Source organism: Daphnia carinata, chromosome 9 (genome assembly GCF_022539665.2).
Source record: "Daphnia carinata strain CSIRO-1 chromosome 9, CSIRO_AGI_Dcar_HiC_V3, whole genome shotgun sequence".
Taxonomy (NCBI): Eukaryota; Metazoa; Arthropoda; class Branchiopoda; order Diplostraca; family Daphniidae; genus Daphnia; species Daphnia carinata.
Genome location: NC_081339.1, coordinates 9,444,692 through 9,467,829, shown reverse-complemented (window position 1 = coordinate 9,467,829; position 23,138 = coordinate 9,444,692). Strand labels below are relative to the sequence as shown.

Here is a 23,138-nt window from a genome sequence, read left to right as displayed (position 1 = left end):
GCACTCCAGAAAACAGTAATGTTTTGCTAAAGGAAAATAACATCGAGCATCCTTTGCCACAGAACACGTCGAATACTACTACTGTCTGCCTAGCAGAGAACCCAGAGGGAATTATCTCTAATCCTGAACCAGAAACGGGATTTCAAGACTCTAACGATAGGAAGCAACAGCAGAACAATAGCGCACCACTAAATGAAACAGATTTTGCTCAACCTACTTTACTAGACGATTCTCGCATAGCGAGTGACTCTACTACCAGCATAACAGAGGGAATCCCGAAATCAAAACGATCACGATTCCTTGGGCGAATGAAGAAGCTATTAAGAAAACTCGGGCTTCATCGCACTTCAGACACCGATGGCATGAAGGGTGCAACTGTAGCTGATTTGATACCGGAAAAGCTATCGATATTTCTCAAGCGAGTAGACAAGCTATTGGTCAAATATGGCTTCCCCAGAGAATCTGATGCCACCAAAACGGCATCCGTACGGGTAACCATGAACCAGCGCCAAGTGGATATGGTGATCGATAGAGGTTGTTTCGAGTCGATCATCAGTCAAGAACAATGGCAGAAATTAGGCGAGCCCAAGTTAAAGCCTTTAACGGAGGACGATTTGGTCAAGTCTAAACGTACAGGGAAGTGCAAAAAGCACGTAAAATGGGAGGAGTGTGTTGGATTTTTCTATAACGTTGTTGGATTGGAAGGCAAACTGGTTCTAGTCCCAATTTATGTGTGTGCTGGAGATCAGACTAACTATCTCGGTCGTAGATTATTCTGCGATCTCCATTTACATCGAGAAAATACGCATTTAATCGAGATTACACGCACAACGGAAGAGGAAACTCTTTCTAAAACGCATCCAATAGAAACAGTTCCAGAAACGGCCGACACTACATCTTCGCATGCGCAGAATCAATCTGCGATTGACGCAGCAGTGCATTCGGATGCCGAACCTAAAATTCCGTTGGACTTGACGAATGCTTTGGGTACCTACTTGACCATACGGATCGAGTTGGTAAAAGGAAGGACCGAAAAAAGCGCGAAAAGTATGAACAGCGCATATCAGAGGCCATATCAGCGCGCCAGACAGAAACGCCCGAATGTGTCGACAACGTCTCTTCCGAGAAAAAATCTGAACCGGAAGCCAATGTGTCCAAAAAATCCACCAGTAACGACAAACTTAGAAAAACTATTTCTAAACTTGAAAAGCTTTATGAAAAAGACAACAAGGCGTCCCGCAAAGTTATACGTGATGCAGAAGACCAGCTGAACGATTTAAAAAAGAAACTTGGTTCTGCCTCATCGGACTCGGAGCGCGCGGAACTGTCCGATACTGCCAAACAAACAGAAAAAACTAGGCTCAAACTAGGCTACACATGTTTCTGAGCATCCTTACATTTTCATGGTTATACCTCTCCAGCTTCTATTTTCATTCGATTTGTCATTTCGGTAAATAACTTGGATGTAAAATGTTTTAAAAAATGCTTCCAACGAATTCTAGTGTTTCAGTTCTTAGTAGATAATTACGATTGCTCGAAACAAAATACGTTTTCAAAGTCTGACTACTTAAAGTTTAAAAAATTGAGATAATTACGATTGCTCGAAACAAAATACGTTTTCAAAGTCTGACTACTTTGGGAAATGGCTTTGTTAGCTCGCAAGTTAACGTATACAAAGTAGCAGGTAATAGTCATCAGAAATGCTTAAGTGGGAAACAAATAAATTAAAAAAATTAAAAAAGGAAGACCGAGGGGAAGGAACTAAACGCACAAGTCTACTTTGTAAGAAGAGTTTCAATGGTCCTACCACATAGGGTTACCAGTGAAAGCAATGTGGCTTATGAAACACGATTTCAATTCGTTTTTGGGAATAGCCTAAATAAACAAAAATAATTTAACTATTTTTACAACTTCCCATTGCGTTGACCTGGTGATTGTACTAGACGTAACTTGCTCTAGGTTTAATAATTAAAAATTTGACAGGAACCAAGAAAAATTCAAAAATCGAATGCCACAAGATTGTGAAAATCAAATGAACAAGTCTGATCTACGATTTTTTATTCAAAGATCAGTACGCGCAGGTCTTCAACATGAATCTCGACTAAACAACTCTTCTCACGCCCACCGTTTACTGCATCGTGTGGAAAACAAGGCGGCAATTCTATTCGCATCACGTCTACATTACTCTGCATTTTTTTACAATCTTTTTCATTGCATCAAGAATAAAGTTTTTCGTCGCTCCCCGTGGGCATGAAACACCTCATTTTCGTTTACAGAAAACTGATAAGGTGGTGGGGTTAAGCATTCCATTCAACAACGAAATCACGGACTGTTCCTGAGAAATATAACTACCCCATTTCACGTATCAAGGTATGATTGTTGAAATTAATTAAACCTTATCTTAAAAAACGGTTACAGGTGAACATGTTTCTAGTTAACAGCGTAACCAAGGGGATGTTACTTAGACTTAGACATAGATATAGGAAACATGATTTGTCTGATATTGTAACAAAAGGTTTGAATCGCGAATCCTTAACTATCCTTGCTTAGATATCTCGTTCCTCTTTATAGTGCACCATTCCGTTATATCATGCACAATCCATATAAGGACTCAACGGCAAAGTAGACGACACCGGCAGGCAACCCACCAACTGGGCAAACTATGCAATGCGGCAACGCCCAAATAAAACCTGACGCTTCATGTCAGGACAACAAGAAAAAAAATATAAGCAATTCCTGTTGCTTTCCGTGTAATATTATAATGCTATGGTCACCTTGACATTGGGTCCTTTATAGGTGAATCCCCCCAACCCCCATTTCTTCGCTGTGTTCTGAAACTTTGAGATATACCGGCCAACTTAATATACTTGTTGATTGTTGAAGTTTACAAAACATTATGTTTTAACTTACCGTTAATTGAAATTTAAAAACTAATAACTTTCTGATGAATGTAATGTACTAATAGGTAATTTTTTTTCCCGAGTTTCTTCAAGTACCGCCCAGAGTACGATAAGCACGCCCATAGGTAGAGGAGTGGCTTTGGGACCCTCTGTCAACAAACCCTTAACTTTGCAGACGCACTGATGCATCTGACTTTGACGTCCTCAGGTTGCCATCTCAAGAATAATAAATAGTGTGACCGTGTATATGTGAACGAAGTAGAACGAAGTACGAAACGATCCCCGTTTCCGTTAGTCTTTCCACCGAATATGGATATCTCAGTTGACGCGGCAATTGTGGTTGTTGGTGTGGTGACGACGCATACACCAGAAAGAACAAATCGATTGTTTCCGATGATTACACCACGTCATTTGTTATAATAACGAATAGCCCAGGGTATTCTAGGGTATTGCATCACCATCTATATTTTCACCAAATTCATGTTAGTGTTGTTGTTCATGTTGCTGAAAAATGGCTGACAGCAATGGGAGATGAGTTCTGGAGTTAGTAAACAAAGCTGGTAACAGTGTTTGTGCTGACTGTAATTGTCAAGGCCAGTTTGAAATAACCAGTTTCAACCACTGAAACAACTTCCTGACTACTATTTTTTAATGCAGTGGCAGAATGTGCATCTTTCAATATTGGAGTATTTCTTTACGTTCAGGTTTGCAGCAAGTAATAAGGTTTGTAAAATTGTAAAAACTGTTTTATTACACAGTTGCTGGGATCCATCGTACCTTGGGAACCCATATATCCAAGATAAAGCACCTGAGATTAGACAAATGGGAAGAATCCCAAATAAAACATTTAGAAGAAGTGGTAAATATTGTTGCCAAAAGGAAATATGAGGAACAGTACCGGTGTGTTACAGACCTTCAGAAAATGATCCACAGTAAGAAAAATCTTTCTGCTTTTTACTCAGGTTAGCTAATTTTTAATTGATAACAGGATTCTTAGAGAACAATGGATTAGGGCCAAATACCAAAGGGAAGAATTTATTCATGCCGAAAAATAGCGATGTACTCGCGGAACTATGGAAGGTTTTCTATTCAAACAAAGTAAAGTTGATCATTCATGCAAGCAAAGGCGGTTCGTCTTCTCGAGCGTGAAAATACCCTCAAATACTACGTCTCCAATATAACTGAACGCTTGCAATTTTTATTTAATTATGGCTCAAATTTTGCTCTAAATTAGCGATTGTTTTTCCGATTATTTTTGAGCGCCATCTAGCGTTTCAATGCGTGCTCGTGTTCTGTTCTTTTTCTCTTCAGAAGGACCCTAAGGCGGAAATCCGTATACTCGACATGAACGTAGCATTTGCCCCTGAAACATGATAGAATTGTATTGCTAATCTAATGTGTTATCTTCTCAAGTTTTTAGCGCTTAACACTTAAGGTTGAAAGGCGCGGGCATTGCCTGTGAAGCTTCGGCTATGTGCATTATTTCTGGAGCACTAAATATTGTACAGTTAAGTAATGCATTACGTCACTTATCATATGCGCCAGAAAACCACGTCCTCTTCTCACGTTACTAACGGTGTTTAGGCCCCAAATTTTCAGTATATAAGAGTTGATGTGCACATCTAAGGAAAAACGTCTAGGGCCTGTAACGAGAGCACAGACACTTGTCCAGACGGTACCGTAATAAAGCATACCTATGGGTACACTAAGCTTGCCATAAGCCATCATCGAATGTTGAAATTTACCAACATTCCTGATAACACTGGATTTCATTCAAACCAAAGACATTACCTTTTCAACAGAATTCTCTGTGTTGAAAGAATGCTTATTGAATCGTAATATTTGGGTGTGCGTACCAGCCGACATTTGAGAGCCGCTCCGACGGAAGAGTCAAAGGTTAGTTTTACTTTAACCGATCAATCCTATTAGACAACTCCATTAACCGGTAGGGACTGGACCCCCAGATATCGGATAAAACACTTATCCGCCCTCCTAATTTATATCAGTCCCGACTACCAAGAAATTATTTTCATGAATAACATTGTACCAAATAAACTCCTATGAATGCTGTTCAGTGTTATTCGTGTTTCAGAAGTTGAGTCAAACATTTGGTTCGAATATATCTGCGGTTTACGCAGAGCCGTCGGCTACAGCTATGACGGCAATATATCGAAGCCTTAGCTTGTTGGTTTTTATTTTGTTAGGTCTCGAACAGAATCAACAGCCAACAATCCAACGCTGTTGATTCATCACCGTTTTTCTTCCCGCAAACAGTTTGCCCGGTAGCCAGACGTTTGGGATGCAAGCCAACCGACAACGCAAATAGCTCAGGTAGGACCGTCCGGAAATCCACGGTTTTACACCGGTGGCCAAGTGTATAAAGGTAAAATAAGATTTGCTTTTATCGACAGCATTCTTTTAAGCACCTTTTTTTGTCACAAGGCACTTCATACAATTTTTTTTTGTATACTCCCAAAAGTTTCAGTTTTTCATATTGGTGTATTGCATAATATTGCTTGTTGTAATTGTGATCTCGTTTCGCGTAGTCACTGTGCGATTGACTGAAGATTTCGATTCAGCGCTTATCAAGGGAGTCTATTCTACTACGAGTGGCTCGGCCGGCAAACAAGTAAACGAACCAGTTTCAGTTTATCCTATCAAATCTACGACACATTTTCTCGTTTTTTTTTTTTTTGCCACGTAGTACCGGCAGCGGAAAATGTGCACAATTTTGCACTCGTATGCAAAACGGCAACCGACGGACGAACGGAGAATCGAATTCCGTTGGATGGCACCACCCGAAGACATGGGCTGCGTTCATTTCGCGTACCTGATTTTAACATTTCACTATAACACTTTTGTCAAATTCACACATTTGCCGAACTATTATTAGCCGTAGTTAGCGTGACTACATTATTTCATTCTTACGGTTTCGCGTTTACTTAGAGGAACGTTTACAAGACAAGAAACCCTTGTATTGAAGGTCCAGCGGATTTATCACCTATGTCCAGCAACTAGTATTGTGGCACGCAAAATTGACGTTATTCCTTGTAGAGTATATGAAATTTGAAAAAAATTTAACGTTATCACGTTGCTAGACGAACTTGAAGCCGAGAGCGTGACGTTATCAGGCGTCAACCAGAAGGGAGGCGTTATTTTCCGAGACGATTTCGAAACCGGACCCATTTCTCTCCATCTCTATGGAACAACTAAATTTATGTTGGAAATTTACTCCTATACTGCAAACGGAATGAGGCAAATAAATCTGCATATAATTCTCGCGAATTAGGAGTGAATCCGAAGGATTTCATGTCAGCAATAGTTGTCAACCAATTTTTCATGGACTTTCGGCTACGCTATGCTGCAGAATGGAGGAAATGTCTTCAATCAACGAAGATCATTCAACTGCAACTGTCCTTCAATTGTCCAGCGTCGCGTTAAGTTTGCCCAGCGCTGGAACTCTTCAGTTCCCAATCGGTCAGACGTCCGACTCAGCTGAAAAGCAAAACACAACAATCACAACGAGTTTCAACGCTAACATTACCATATTTTATGGTCGATTAATCTCACCTTATGACACAGCGTGCTCTAACTGGTCTCCGTTTCGAACTATTACCAGGTAATTCTTGCGTTTATTACCTATGCAGCGACAGCTTTAGATCGTCTCTCTGTTGTTAGCTTATCGGGGAACAGTGAATCGGCTTCCTATGTGATACCGTTGTCGTCGGCAATCCGGCAACTGGAAACGTGTGTCCGGTGGTCCGTCCAACTGCCCGGTGGTCCGTCCAATTGCCCGGTGAAGATAGCCATGTATGCTTTGCAATTGACGATGTGGCTGTAATCAAAACAGCTGACGATCGACCTCTAGAATTACATACTGACTTCGACCCTCTCAGCACAGCCGATTGGCTATCCTTGCCTGGCGGATAGATACATGTATTACTTTCACATTGATTTATAACATCTTACGGTACCTTATTTGCCAACACGTCTCGCACGAAATGCAGAGTGGTTGTAAAAGGAGTACAGGTGCAAGCGCTCATGTTCAATTACAACCATATCGGCCCCAATTTGGGCATCGACCAGAAATTTTCAGCTTATGTCTAGCCCAAGGTCTGACCAAATTTATGGAGACTTGATTTCAATCCACTTTTTCCGGACGAGCAGTACTTCGATTTTTAACAATGCCACAGGATAAAAAATAATTTATAACATGTTTCATAGTTGCCAATTTCAGAACGCACGGGTTGAAGCCAACTGTAAAAGTGATTCAAGACATTTGGTTCTTCAGCAAACATTCGACAGCTCTTTTTTTTTCGGCTTGTTCTTCCCAGTTGGATTTGTCTTCAGCTGGTAACCTACGATTTCATCTTGAGCCATCTAATCCATGCAAAAAATAAACCAAAAATACCAAGCCCACTAAAAAGACTTCCCAACGTTTTCCATCCAAGTTGAATGTATGGATGGAATGTAATGATGGCAGTAAAATGAGGCTCGTCACCATTCTGTCTGGACTTTTCCTTGAAAAAGTATAATAAATAAATTAATTACATGATTCAATAATAAATTATACAGCTGCCATTAATTAATTCTGAAGGTACCTGTTAAGCCTTCACTTGCAATACCAAGTGAAGCACAAGAAAAAGATGCAAGGATTTGCTGGTAGTTGTTGGGTGAAAATCTCTCCAACGAAGAAGCCTCACTTTGGCCCGTGAATGACATTCTTTTGCATCCAGCGCTTCCATCACCCATTCAATACATGCTTCAATTTCGTTTGAATATGGCCTGCGATTTACCTGAAAAAAAATGCCAACACGTCGGTCAGTTTGCCCTTGAAAGAAAACGACGCTTTCCGTGTCATGGTGCAATATTCAAACGATTATGGAAGCAACTGGAACAATCTTCATGGTCTCTGTTTACCTCCAACATGCATCGGTGCTTCTTCTAACGTAATCCAGGTGATCAACCTCTTATTCTTAAACGAGAAGATGAGTTTAAATAAATACTCATGATTTCTAGACGACATGGTCTAGTCATAGATGACAGCACATCCGTGGGAACGTATCACACTTCCGTTTCCATTTGCTTCTTTTGCCGATCCTGTGCGTTTTCGTTTCATCCAAAACGGTCGTGGTTTGTCTAAAATTGACATCCGTAGACACTGGGCATTGGATGACATTTATCTTGAAGACTGTTATTTGGGCTGCAGTGGTCCTGGGACTTGTGTAGAGAAAGGTCACTGATCTACTTGTGATGATGGATACCACGGCGAATGGTACCGATTTCCCGCACAGCCACTTCCATCCATTTTTCGGGAGAATTTCAACAAGACGCTGCTGATCTTAAGATCAAATTTGCTCGATTTACTGGAGAGAAATTGGGTACAAGATGTGTTCAAGTTGGAGCTGGTATGGCGGCCATCTTTGATTAGTCTGGTGATCGACAACTGGTGACATTTGATCTCAACACAAGTGAAAGTCACGTTTTACGATTCGCCATTAGAATGAATGGGCCTAGACGTCAACATCGACATCACTGTCCAGGACCTGACAGGCCACTAGAAATCATTTACGTACGTACATTCTTCTTGTAACGGAGGCATTACGTGGTCTCTGCTTAAACTTATTCAACCACAGCAGACAAAAGAAGAATCAACTCAAGTGATTCGAATCCAATTAACGTCAGATGCCCATGGCTGGATCAGATGGCTCCACTGATGGTGTGGTCTTCTTCGAAGGCCGAGGACCACGTTCGTTGCAAACAATAGAAATCGACACCAGGAATTTGAGGTAATTTTTCGCACAAATGTGGCTGAAATAATGATATTAAGTTAATATCATGAATTGCATCCGGGACAGGATGTTGCAGTTCACCCTCCTGTAACAAGCTTACCCATTTACATAGAAAGCTGTTGTCTGGCTGCGAAACATAAATTGTTGTCCACAGAGATTCCCGCTGCTAGCCTTCTTGTTCTCAACTATAGTAACGATAATGGACTGACCTGGAACGTGTTGGAAGCCTGGCCTTTGAACACGGAAGTCGACGAAATAAGGCTAGGCTGTAATTTACCCGATTTCGCCAGAACTATTGTTAGATGGTGGCAACTTACCTATCCGAACGCCAATCATCAAGGTATTCATTGTCACATTTAGTTTATAAGGTGCTATACTGCTACTGATGCTGTGCTATACTGATTTATGGTTCCATGACACAGATAGGCTTCAGTGGTACTTGGACGATGTATTGGTCAACTTGAACTTAGGAACCCAATCCTTTCCGAATATGAGATTCAATCGGATGAACCTGTCGAAGACCAACAATTGAACGACATGGCTGATATTGTTAATAGCACCGATGGAACAATTATGGGTTGGATGGGAGGGCAGGGCTTGATATTTCGTGAACAGCTTGATCCTGACGACACATTACTGGGACAAGCTGGTTTGGAAGATGGATTTTCATTGTCGTATGCGGAAACATGGGACATGGAAATTAGCGACCTTTGTTCAGTTCCAGCCAATATTACCAGTAGGCATTCATTCAGGAACAGCAGAGGTCCGTTTTGAATATTCGACAGATATGGGTCGCCGCTGGAATATGGTCGAAGAGGAATGTTACAGTTTGTATCAACTGAGCCAACAATGTGAATACCTCCATCCGCCTAGTAGATATTTAATAAATAGCAAGAATAATTCCACTCGGATTACCGTACATCTACCCAGACGCTCCATGTAAGACTAAAAAACACAAGTTGGATTAGCAATAAACTGAAAACTAATGTTTCTCATCTCATATAGAATGGGATCGACACGATTCTGCTGGATCAGCGAAAATGGACAAGACCGTGGACCGATGGTGTGGGGTGTTGCGCGAGTCTATATCGGTGGTACATGTCCGTGGATGTGTTCTGGCCATGGAACATGCCAGAATGGGCAATGCGAGTACGCCTTTGAATATTTAATTTTACAAGCTTTAGTTGAAAATGACGAATTTATTACTTGTGTTTATGTTACAGTTGCGATGCAGCATACGGTAATGTTGATTGTGTCCCAATCAATCCTCTTCCTCGAGGCCTTCTGAGCCATTTCGACAAAGATTCCAACTTAGCCCGCCTTTCTGGTGGAGATCTATCTACTGGATGTGGAGTATTAATGACAGTCCCTGCTGCTATGCTCCCACAAGGTCCACAAAAGACTTGTGTAGTGGTGCAAAATTGAAATTCCAATCTTTCAACCTTGTCGTGTGTTACTTATCTGCACAGGACGGCCTTCGCCACTTTGAATCAATAGACTTGGACCTAACATTAGCATCTTATGCCCAAATGACTATCAAATTCGATTGCTGGGCCGAAGCTGAAAGCTACGTCAACTCACTAGAACCGTTACATCAGCGATTCCTTTGGCAGTACTCTGTTAACGGCGGTATTACTTTTATTCTCATTCAGGTAAAATTTAAGGCTAAGCTAAACAGTAAATTTGTTAGTAATATTATGTCTAGGGTTTCTTAACGTCTATTAATGCGCCTTACGCACGTAAAAAGGAAATCAAAATACTCACCCAGCACGAGCCCCACCTCGTGATTGTCAACCTAATGCGGATTCCAGATCTTACAAATTGTGCACGGCTGCGTCTGGGGCAACCTGTTCACGCTGGTATAACACAAGTTGCTTTTACATACTGTACATCATTTTGTTATGACCCTGAAACTTGTAATTAATAGGTGAAGGTTTGGATACTTGGGCTATTGACGACTTGGTTCTTCATAGCACAATGCCATTGGGTATAATTCTAACTAACGACTCTCGACAACTCAACGATCAAGATTCTTTTTAGCTAACTTGGTTCGGTGGCCAACTTCACTCGTTTTGTTCCAGGTCTTCACCAATTCTTAATAAGAAATTATTTGCCATTTTATGTACCTTTTCGTTTAATATTGGCATTTTCGTTTCATCCAGAGATGATGTGTTAGTTTTTCAAGGTGAACTAGGAGAGCAACAAGCGTTTACGGGAGATTTCATGATTACATCCGAAACTGTTCTTCAGTTTGAGGCACGTTACCTATCAGATTCGGTTAAACTCAAATCCATATTATAACTGAAGAGTACAATTTTTAGGTTAACGTTGGATGTGGAACAACCGATCTTAGCTTAGAACACCGTGTTCGGCTAGACTATTCCATTGACGGAGGGCGCCATTGGCATTTGGTGGTAAACGATTCTGGTCGAAATCCTTACGACCGAATGCCACATCAACCATCCACAGTTTATTCTTCGAAAACAACCAATGCATGGAAAAGGGAAACTATAATGCTTTCGCATTTGGAGACAAGCAAGTGAGTCACCAAAATCTACTTTAGCGTACCCCTCCAACAATCAAAATGTATCTTACAGTAATATTAACTTTCTTGGATTGCAGACCGCAATTCGATTCCGATGGTATCAGGGATTTTGAAACAGGACAGACGGGCATCTGGCTCCTCAACGGGCCATACGAAACGTTATCTTGAGTCCGCAATGCCCGGAACTTTGCAACGGACATGGAAGATGTACAGTCGAAGGATCCTGCGAATGTTTACGAGGGTTACCAAGGCGAGGCGTGCGAAACGGTAAAAATTTTCACGCTGAACCCTCAAAACATTCACGAGTCGTTTGCCCAAGGTAAGAACCAAAAATGGATCAATGTTTTTTAAATAAAATTATTTTTTGATGTTTTCTTTCTCGTGTTCGTAGATGATGCTCCAGAGAACTCGCTATGGCTGCTTCGGATAGGTGGAGAACTAAGAGCTCAACCCTCGAGTAAAATTGGCATAGGAGGAGCTTTCGTATTGGATCGTTTAGGAGTCAGAATGTTGGAAACGCGCGAGCTCGATTTATCGAATGCAAAGTAAAGAAGAAAAAAAATGCCAAAAATTATATTGCGCCAATCATTAGATAATAACTCAAATTCTTTATAGTTTTGTCCAGTTTCATCTTGACTCGTCGGATTCAGCACTGTCCGACGACGAGATTTTCGTCAATGTCGAATATTCCATTAATGGTGGAATTGAGTGGACTACTTTTGAAGTTATTCCTCTAAATGGCCTGTCATCTCAACAACTTCGCCAAGTGCCTCTTCCTAGACGAGCGCTGAGGCTAGGACCCAGACTGAAATGGTCTGAACTTGGTGGAAATAATGGAAATCTGCATACCGTGTGATCTGTAGACGAGGAATGGTCAAAATATCGGTGTGCTCTCAAAGAAATAGGTGAATAAGCGAGATAAAGTGTAACACCAGTTTTACGTTGGAGGCGAATTTTACGCCAAGAGTGCCATTGAAGATGAATTCACATCATTAGAAACGACAAAGGATAATTGGCTCTTCATTTCCGGAGGTTCATTGGAACCACCTTGGGGTTCATCTAATTCGACTCTTCATTTTACTAGTATGGTTAAATTTATTGAATGCATTGATTCTTTGGATTTATTTTTTATCATTTCAACTAACAGATCCAAACGGGAAAAGTATGGTCATAACGAAGGATAAAGGATATTAGTATATTGGATCAGATGTTTTTGCAATACGCTATTTCATCAGGATGTGATCATCCCAATTCTTGCAGCCGTAAGCGTGGCTTTTGTTGGCTCCGCAATGCTAATCCTCAATTTACAATAGTCGTTGCGATGCTATGCAGGTGCGATTAGAATATTCTGGTAATTGTGGACTGGTCTGGCGAAATCTACCTGATGAATGCCTACCTGGAGAAGCAGTCGATTGTGACGCTTTTGAATTTCATTCAGAGCTTTTATCGCAAGTCACCGGTTACCGACGTGCCATAACAGCGCCTATCCCACTCAACAAAGGGTATTATAAATGACTGTATTTTACCATCTATTGCGCAACACCAGCCAACTGCTGGTCAAATAGCAATTACATCGTTAACATTTCATTGTCAAAACGGCAGAGTGGTGCGTTTGCGATGGACAAGCGATGACGAATCAATCGATTGGTCTGTACATTGGGTTTATGTGTCGGAGCTTCCTGTGGTCATTGCAACGGACGAGGGCGTTGTTGGGAAGGATCCTGCCAATGTGATCCCAACTGGACTGGTTAGTTTGGCGAAAATGTCAACCAGTATTGCGCAAAAGATTTTTTATTGTTTGTTTTGTAGGAGGCAATTGCGAAATATCTTCAACTGAACTTTTGTCAAGCGTACGGGAGACGTTCAGTAATGGCTGGAACTCAAGCGTGTGGTGCAGAATTAATGGCGGTCAGTATCGTCTCTCTGCGGAACTCGTGACTCCGGACCAGCCCTTCATTTTCACGATGTAAGTCGTTTGTGCCTGTTACCAAAGAACATCTTTGTGTATTGTTTGTTATACTAATTGTTAAAATTGGGGAAAAGTCGTGCGGTCGTTATGCTGAAACACGTGAGCTGGACCTGTATCAAGGAACTGTCATCCAGTTTCATTTGAGATCTGGCTGTGGACAAGTGCCAAATAGTCCAAACCAAGGAATATTACTCTTCCAGTATTCTTTAAATGGAGGTGTGAAATGGCATACCGGTCTGTCGCTATCTCTCGATCACTTCTAGGACTCCAGGTGAATATTTGCGGCCTAACTACAATAACCATTCAGACAGCCTTTTTGAAAACGTGAATTTGTTTAATCGAAACAGGCTGGTTAACTTTCTTGTTCCGGAAGAAACCCGAAAAAGTGACGTAAAGCTCCGGTGGTGGCAACTGGGACACTCTGGTCGAAAGTCAGAAGACTGGGCAATCGACAGTTTCATAATCGGTCGTCCTTTGGATGTGTCCGCTGCTTCGAATGCACCCAAACAGCGAAATATTCATCCGCGTCAACGCTTTCCTGATTACCAAGCCGAAGAATCTGTGGATTCTACACACTCAAAACAATTCTTGAATAGTCTGTTTGGACAAAAGTTGTGGTGGAGGAAAGTCAATGTCGATCAACACGATTCGTGTTGTGGGCGACGTGGTCCTATTATACGGGGAAGATCGAACACCGCCGTAGAATCAGTCCTCGAAACGTCTGACTTTTTAGTTGTGAGCGCCAAAGGTCGCATTCTCTCCTTCGAAATGCTCGTCGGTGATTGTGGCCAAGGATTTGATTCTGTAGAACTGGCTGCAGTCCCAATCAAATTGCCTGTCCGGCTAGATATTTCGTATGATCACGGTATTACCTGGAAGCTATTTCATCCAATGAAAGTGTGAGGTGAAAAAGCTCCTGGGCCGCAAATACCAAGCGTTTATCAGAAACTTGATAAATGGCAAACGTATCAATACTCACTTGAAATTATATCAGGTGCAAGGTAAAGTGCTTTAAAAGAATTTTTTGTTGGAGTATACTTTGATGTTCAGATTTTTGTAAATATCTTAGATTTGCTCGATTTCGTTGGAGGCATCCGAAATCGTCTGCCTGCGTTTCTTGGGCCGTCAATGAATTTGATTTGGGACCTCCAATCAATGACTCGCCCTTGGTCGGCCTGGTAGTTTCAACACATCCAATTTAAATTGGTTTCGAAAATAATCGCTGCTTGTACCGAATCGATAGGATACTTTTGGCGGATGATTTCAATGATGGCTCCACCGTAAAACCCCATTGGAAATGTTTTAGTGGTGGAAAAATAGCCAAGCCGAATGAACGACTTGGTGAAGGGGCAGCAGGACTGTTTCAAGGGCCTGGGATAAAACTATTACAAACCATGCCGCTGGATTTGACATTGGGCAGAAACGTGGAATTCATTCTCAATTTTCAGCTGAGCAAAGGAAGGAGAGACCTTGAAGATGTGGCACAAAACGTATTCTTACAGTGTACAGCTGGTAATGGTAGTTAGAATTTCAATATTACCCTAGTGTGTTGTGTATTTCTTCATAGAATGTTAAATTATTGTTCTTCGACTTTTCTCATAAGGTTTCACGTGGATTCTAATTCAAGACTACAGTCCTCAGCATTACATACATCCTTCTCAAGTTCATGCAGTTATACCGGAAGACTGCTAAAATCCGCACTCGATTTTACGCTGGTGGCAACCTGTTGTTCCCGAAGCGAGCTCAGAGGCAGCGAAGAAACATTCGCTGTGGCTTATCGACAATATTGCCATCGAATATTCGAGAGAACATTTGTCTGAAGTCTACGACGATTTCGTGTAAGTGGAATCCAATCTTATCAACCTGCCAAAACCGTGCTCGTTATTTTTTTTAAATTTTGCATCCTCTTCAAGGGATGAATCACTTGATCAAAGTCAATGGCAGTTTCGTCCCAATGGCGTCATTTCAAACAACCTTTGTGGCGTACCAGAAACGGAAAGCTCGATGAATTTTGTCTCTAGTGAAAATAGTCGATTTGCCGGAATCACAAGCAGACACATTATAGTGAAAGATAACTACGCTGCTTATTTTAAGGTCTCGTTATATTTACAGTATATAAATGAATCCCAGCAAGTAAAAAGTCAGCCAAAAATCCTAACCATTCATTTTCTTATTATAATGTTTTTCAGATCAGAACATCATGTGGAATAACGTCGTGTCATGCTAGCAATAACAGAAGCCAAGTAAGATTCGAAATGAGGCAAGGATACGAACAGCCTTCGTGGTCCTTAGAAAAACCAAACTGTTTGCCAAGTTCAACGGACTCGTTGTGCGATCCTCAGATGTATCATAGTTCTTTGCATTAGCATTCGGCAACTTCCCGACTTGGGAGCGGGTCAATATCCCACTCAAATCGATTCCCTTCGCCAAGTAAGTCAATTACACAATGTTGCAGTAGCACCATGTGCTTTTGTTCCATGTTGATGTGGATATCAAAAGCCAGGCAGCACTAAAGGGGAACATTAGGCGTGCATAACGTACATAAATGAAAGAGTTATTTTCTAGCACGTGGCAGTTTCGTTGGATGACTCAGAAAAAATGGAATAGGAAAAGGGGAAAAAAACACTTAGGCGTTGGAAAGATGTTTACATTGGTGGAATGTGTCCGTCGCATTGCCACGATCACGGAGACTGTATCCGTGGGCGTTGCCACTGCGATAATGGCTATGAAGGCGTGAGGTATGGATTGAAGTTCCTACCTCCAAAATACGTTCGTTTGACATTTTTATTCAAACAGTTGCTCGAGTTCCAAGGCAGTATTGGTCGCTTCATCACTACCTATAATGGATCATTTTGACGACCTCATTAACCCATCGCCACTATGGGAAAGCAGTAAGTTCATTAGTATGTTTGCTGTTCTAGATGAACTGAAGAACAAAATCAAGTGTAAAAAACGACTACTCTGCATATCGCGGGTAAGTTTTAGAACTCCCAGTTCCTTAAGGTGATGACAGATTAGCAGGCGCTTCAAGAATCGCAAAACCTATCGATGTTTTTGGCTACCCAGAAAAAATCCGTGACTCACTTAACGAAACTCTTGAAAAAATTCCATCGTAAGCTCTCTCTTTTGTAGCAAACTGGCACCCCAGCCAGTATAAATATTAATGTGGCCCTATGTGGTACTAAATCTAGTTATGAAGAATTGCTCGCTGATGTCATCAATTTAGCAGTTCACATGCTCGAAACCCGCATGTATCTTCATCCGGAAGAGAAACATATGCTAGTCAAGGTTTTGGGCTCGGATTGTTCCTAATGGATTCAGAAATATGCCAGATAAACATTTCCAAGTTGGATCACAAAAAGAGTATTAGACTCGACAAAATCGACCAAATCTTTAAAGTTGCTATTTCGTTTCATATTTTATCCTCAAACATGTTGTAAATATGTTTCTTCCTTAGCAGAATTTGGAAGTTGTCCCTGTCTTCGCCGGCATGCAGATTGGCCCATTTAACTATATAAAGAGTTCAACAACCTACGATGCATCCCGATGGCCCTTGTGTGGAGCAACTCTGCCTTCGCCACAGGCCGATTTAATGGTTCATTTGCCACAGATCCGTGAAGATCACGTCAAATTCACCAGCGAACTAGCGCGCTATAGCAATGAGGTAGAACCATTTGGAAACATTCAAGCTAACATCCGATTGTTTAATCACTGAAAATCGTTGCCCGTATCTAAAGTAGGTCACTACTACTTATAAAGAGACACGCTCCCCAGAGGAGATGAAAGAAATGATGGAGCTAGCTCTTCGTGGATTACATCTTTTGTCTGAATGGATAAGTATAGTTACAGAGCTTTATTCTGTAGGTTTTCTAAATTTATCGGAATTTTGTTTCAACTGCTAATTTTGCCCTTTTCCGCTTAGTGGAAACTTTTACATCCCACAGATCATCATCGAAACATAGACTGCCCTGCTGAAGCCGTACGAAAGGGTAAACCCTTCGTCGTCTTCCCTGGAAAAATAGAAACGCGTTCCTTTTTGCGAGTTCATTTATGTCTAGGCGGCGCGGTATAACTACACGAAAGAGGAAAAATTTGCTCATATCGATATCATTGCCATGATAAAGGTATTACAAGTTCTTGTGGCAAGAATAGAGACAATATTCGCGGATGCTATAGCCGGCATGTCTATGCCGAATTGCAAGATTTTGTTCAACTTAGTTTGCATGAACCCCTACGAGAGGCAATAAAGATCAAGAAAGACTTGATTCGCAGGTATGTTTGTGCACCAATCTAAGTGAGTGCAGACCATTAATGGCTGAAACCATTTCAGCATAATAATTTCAGTAGGGGAAAGTTGTTCTGATTGGATTCGAGGCACAGAACCTCAGGATGACCCAGCTACCAAAGGCAAAAAGGATCCTGATAATGGATTTGATGTTCAAGTCCCACGTAGGAATGTTGATATGTCGATATATGACTATACAAGTTTATTTTTTTTCTTTACCAGCTTTTAGTCATCTGTCATGTAGGTCGATCTTCGACCCAACTCTACATGGTCCGAACCATGTTGGAGTCGCTAATAGCGGATAAATCTGGAGGTAAACGTACACTACGCAAAGACATCGATGGATCTTACCTCATGGCGATTGACCAATTCCATGAGAATTCATTTTTTCTGGAATTACCTGCTCAACTTCAGCGGTACATCTCCTTCACATGTCTGTAGTTATATCTGATTTTTTAAAGCTGCATTTGTTTACAGAAACCCTACAGCAATCGTGTGATCTTTCACAACTATGGTACCGACAGTTCTATCTCGAAATGACAATGGGCAAAAGAATTCAGGTAAGAAAACGAATTTTAATCAGGTTTTCTGTCCGTTCAAAATTCGGTGGTTGGGAAAGTTGTGATGCGTGTTTTGTCCTAAATTCAATCGCTATTGGTTTTATTTGTGTTAACGGGAAAATGCCTTGGCTTGGCTCTTTGGCTTACGAAACGACAACGCAGGCACGCTTTACCAGCCTACTTGACCTGAAAAGGTTGAAGTAGAGAATGGCGCGTGTTGTATTTTGACAAATTTTCGAGTACAAAAAGCATTTAGCTGGAAGGTACGTATTACATTATCTGTATATTATTATCTTTTGCTTAGCCTCTAAAGCTTGTTGTTGTAGCATCATGTTAGATAATCGTTTTCGAGCTGAATGCGCCGCATTGGGCACGCGCTTTACCTGCCCGCCTGCCAGCCGCTACGAGACGTTGATGAAACAGCGCCATGTTCAACTGTTGGGTCGTTCCATTGATTTGAATCGATTGATATCTCAAAGAGTTAATGCAGCGCTTTTCAAAGCCCTGGAGTTATCTGTCGCACGTTTTGAAGGTGGCGATATCACCGACGTAGTGGTAAGGAATTAAAATAAATTACCAATTATAATTTCCTAGTTGAAATCGTAATAAAATTCTATTGTTGCAGGAGTTAAGTGGTCTCCTAGAAGTGAATCGTCTGACTCATAAGTTGTTGAGTAGAAATTTGGCAATGGACGATTTTGATGCCATGTGGAGGGAAGCCAATCATAACGTCTTGGCTCCGTATGGCCGTGTGACGTTGCATGTCTTTTGGGAGCTTAACTATGATTTTTTGCACCACTTATTGCTACAACGCCGCCACGGGCCACTTCATTAAGTGCCGTGACTTGCTTTTTAGTCGACCCGTCCAACGAGACAAACCTCCCCAAACTCCCGATCACTACCTTTGGGGAAGTAAGGCATTGAACATTGCCAAAGCGAACATCTTCAATCAGTATTCAGGATTCGTAGGGGCACCGCATTTCAATGCTATCTCCAATCTTCTGGGTTATCAGGGAATCGCTGTCGTCATGGAGGAGATTCTTAAGATCATTAATTCTCTAGTACAGGGTAATATGCTACAGTTCACGAAAACCCTGATGCAAGCGATGCCGAAACAATGCAAAATGCCTCGTTACGATTAAGGGTCGACTGGTGTCTTAGGATATTACCAGGTACACTTTATATCCCTTTTTTGCTCGCTGACAAATATTTTCACTTATGTATTTCCGTGTTTCTCTCGCAGGCGCAATTGAACGACATAGTGCAATATCCTGATGCACGAACAGAGTTATTTCACAGTTTGAGGGAGTTCGGAAACGCACTGATATTTTGTCTTTTGATTGAACAAGCAATGTCACAGGAAGAAGTCTGCGATCTGCTTCAGGCAGTGCCTTTTCAAAATATTCACCCAAGTTGTGTATTATTTTGCATGCCGGAACTTCTCTATGAATTTCTTTACATCGATTATTTTCTATTGCGATGCGTTTTACTTGTTGAACCCCGCAGACCGTTCGTCAAAGAAGGAGAAAAGTTGGAAGCTAAGCAGAAAACGTTGGAGAACAAGTACGCGACTTTGCAAATGGTCACCAATATTGAAAAATTGGGTACGGCCAAGCAGACTTTGATTGCCTGAGAAGGAGATCTTTTAACTAGGAAGCGTCGTTGCTGTGGCTTTTCGGTTTTTGAAATGGTGCTTAATCGCATCCGCACTTTTCTAGACGATCCCATTTGGACTGGCCCTGCGCCTGTCAATGGCGTGTTAACGGTCGCCGAGTGCACAGAATTTCATCGACTCTGGTCAGCGTTGCAGTTGTGTATTGTATTCCCGTTGGTGAGAACGAATTCACAGTTGAACAGCTTTTCGGTGAAGGCCTCCATTGTGCCGGATGCACCATGATTGCCTTGTTGGGACAACAGCGAAGGTTAGATGATAATTTTTAAAACTTCAAAGAATTTTTATTTCGTTAGCACCTTCGTTGTTAGATTCGAGGCATTGGACTTCTGTTATCATATCTTACGCGTCCAGCGTGTCGACAATAAGGATGAAACTGTCAAAGGCATCCAGCTGAAGTGATTGGTTGATCGCATCCGCAGATTCCAAGTCCTGAACTCACAAATATTTGCCACTCTCAACAAATACCTGGAAACAAGTTCGGGTGATGTTGATTCGCAGCCCGTGGAGCATGTACGTTGTTTTCAGCCCCCCATACACTACTCGTTAGCAGCGAACCAGGGTCACTATTATCTACCGACAATAGAACAGCATTAGAGTGATATTCTTCTCGATTTACGTATTTATGTCCTTCCCGGCTATAATAGGTTCCTCCTCTCAAACTTGGCTTTTAATCTACGAGCTGGTTACCTTATGTTATGCAATCAGTTCCCAATCACATTACTACCTTTTTACACCCATCCATTGCAACGAATTTTTTCAGCATAATTTCAATATGGTTTAGACTGCTTGGCCGTTGAGAAGCATTCTTCGATTCATCAATGCGTCATCCACGTTAAGATCCAAAAACAAAGAAGAAACAAAAAACAATAAAATTTTTTTTCTACATGTTTTTTTTTATTACTACTGGGATTTCTTTAAAGTTTTATTAATCTTCTAAAATTGTTTCTTATCTATTCAGTTGCTTATTGCATAGGAATCCCGGCAGCTGTGCAAAACTGAAATTTTACAGCAACAGCCTTCCTACAAAATCATTTTATCGTAAGTTTTCGATTGTATTAGTCCAGATTCATTGGATGTAAACACCACGTAGTCAAGCTTAAGGAAATGGAAAGGAGAAATAATCAATACTAATCGCTGTCGGAACTGCTTTCGGTATCAGACTCTGATACTGAATCATTTTCAGTTTCCTCTGCAGGTCCGGCTTCAGGCTCAGGTTCAGCAAATCCAGCAAAAAGCCTCATTTGTTCCGTCTCTTTGAAGATGGGTGCTGAAACCGTAATTTCTCTTTTCGGAAAGAACGTTTCTTGTTCCGCACGGATTTCTTTGTTGTTGATTCCATCAGTTTCAGGTCGGGATTCTCAAAGTAAGAAATATTCCAGAATCGTATTTGTCCATCGTGCGAAGTTGACGCTATATTGTGGCCACACGTTGAAATATCCAATCGCTCAATTGGAAACTTAAAAAAAAACGAAAACAATGATTGAATTTTGTGCGAAAATTAGGCTGAAATCGACTTGAGTGGAAAAAAATTAGGATTAACTATCAACTAATAATAATTTTGTGGATACACCGGTGTTTGTGCCTTTGCAATATGAAGTCGATAGGGCGTTTTCCCATAAGATTTCGGAGCCATGAATAGTTTAATTTAGTTTGGCCATCTATCAAAATCTACGAAATGGATTTCCCAAGGAAAAGCTGGAAAAACAAAAAACTTAAGCCTTCCCATTACGTTTGTTTTTGTTCCATGACTATTGCATTCATTTGCGTGACGGCTTTGATTGGTATGATCAGCGATCCCCGCAGGTATAAGAACTCCCCGTGTATAGGGAATCCTGTATTTGTGAAATGTCCAATTAAGATTCTACCAGATCTGGGAGAAATTAAATTTGAACAGGCAACATCCTCTCCTGCGGTTTCTAGTGCACTTGACGACACCAAAAATGAATCGGATCCAATTGATATTGTACCTGATCTAGGAGCGGTTAAATTTGAACAGTCAACATCCTCTCCTGCGGTTTCTAGTGCACTTGACGACACCAAAAATGAATCGGACCCAATTGATATTGTACCTGATCTAGGAGCGGTTAAATTTGAACAGTCAACATCCTCTCCTGCGGTGTCTAGTGCACTTGACGTCACCAAGAATGAATCGGATCCAATTGATATTGTACCTGATCTGGGAGAGGTCAAATTTGAACAGTCAACATCCTCTCCTGCGGTGTCTAGTGCACTTGACGTCACCAAGAATGAATCGGATCCAATTGATATTGTACCTGATCTGGGAGAGGTTAAATTTGAACAGTCAACATCCTCTCCTGCGGTGTCTAGTGCACTTGACGACACCAAAAATGAATCGGATCCAATTGATATTGTACCTGATCTGGGAGAGGTTAAATTTGAACAGCCAACATCCTCTCCTGCGGTGTCTAGTGCACTTGACGTCACCAAAAATGAATCGGATCCAATTGATATTGTACCTGATCTGGGAGCGGTTAAATTTGAACAGTCAACATCCTCTCCTGCGGTGTCTAGTGTACTTGACGTCACCAAAAATGAATCGGATCCAATTGATATTGTACCTGATCTGGGAGCGGTTAAATTTGAACAGTCAACATCCTCTCCTGCGGTGTCTAGTGCACTTGACGTCACCAAAAATGAATCGGATCCAATTGATATTGTACCTGATCTGGGAGCGGTTAAATTTGAACAGTCAACATCCTCTCCTGCGGTGTCTAGTGCACTTGACGTCACCAAAAATGAATCGGATCCAATAGATATTGTACCTGATCTGGGAGAGGTTAAATTTGAACAGTCAACATCCTCTCCTGCGGTGTCTAGTGCACTTGACGACACCAAAAATGAATCGGATCCAATTGATATTGTACCTGATCTGGGAGAGGTTAAATTTGAACAGTCAACATCCTCTCCTGCGGTGTCTAGTGCACTTGACGTCACCAAGAATGAATCGGATCCAATTGATATTGTACCTGATCTGGGAGAGGTCAAATTTGAACAGTCAACATACTCTCCTACGGTGTCTAGTGCACTTGACGTCACCAAGAATGAATCGGATCCAATTGATATTGTACCTGATCTGGGAGCGGTTAAATTTGAACAGCCAACATCCTCTCCTTCGGTGTCTAGTGTACTTGACGTCACCAAAAATGAATCGGATCCAATTGATATTGTACCTGATCTGGGAGAGGTTAAATTTGAACAGTCAACATCCTCTCCTGTGGTGTCTAGTGCACTTGACAACAACAAAAATGAATCGGATCCAATTGATATTGTACCTGATCTGGAAGAGGTTAAATTTGAACAGTCAACATCCTCTCTTGCGGTGTCTAGTGTACTTGACGTCACCAAAATTGAATTGGATCCAATTGATATTGTACCTGATCTGGGAGAGGTT

General features: G+C 41.4%; 2 pseudogenes; both read left to right on the top strand.

Moving 5' to 3' along the window:
- Positions 1-3,181: 3,181 nt before the first annotated feature.
- LOC130690706 (reelin-like) lies at positions 3,182-17,469 on the top strand (annotated as a pseudogene).
- Positions 17,470-18,182: 713 nt separating this feature from the next.
- Positions 18,183-20,611, top strand: LOC130690748 (cytoplasmic FMR1-interacting protein-like; annotated as a pseudogene).
- Positions 20,612-23,138: the final 2,527 nt, after the last annotated feature.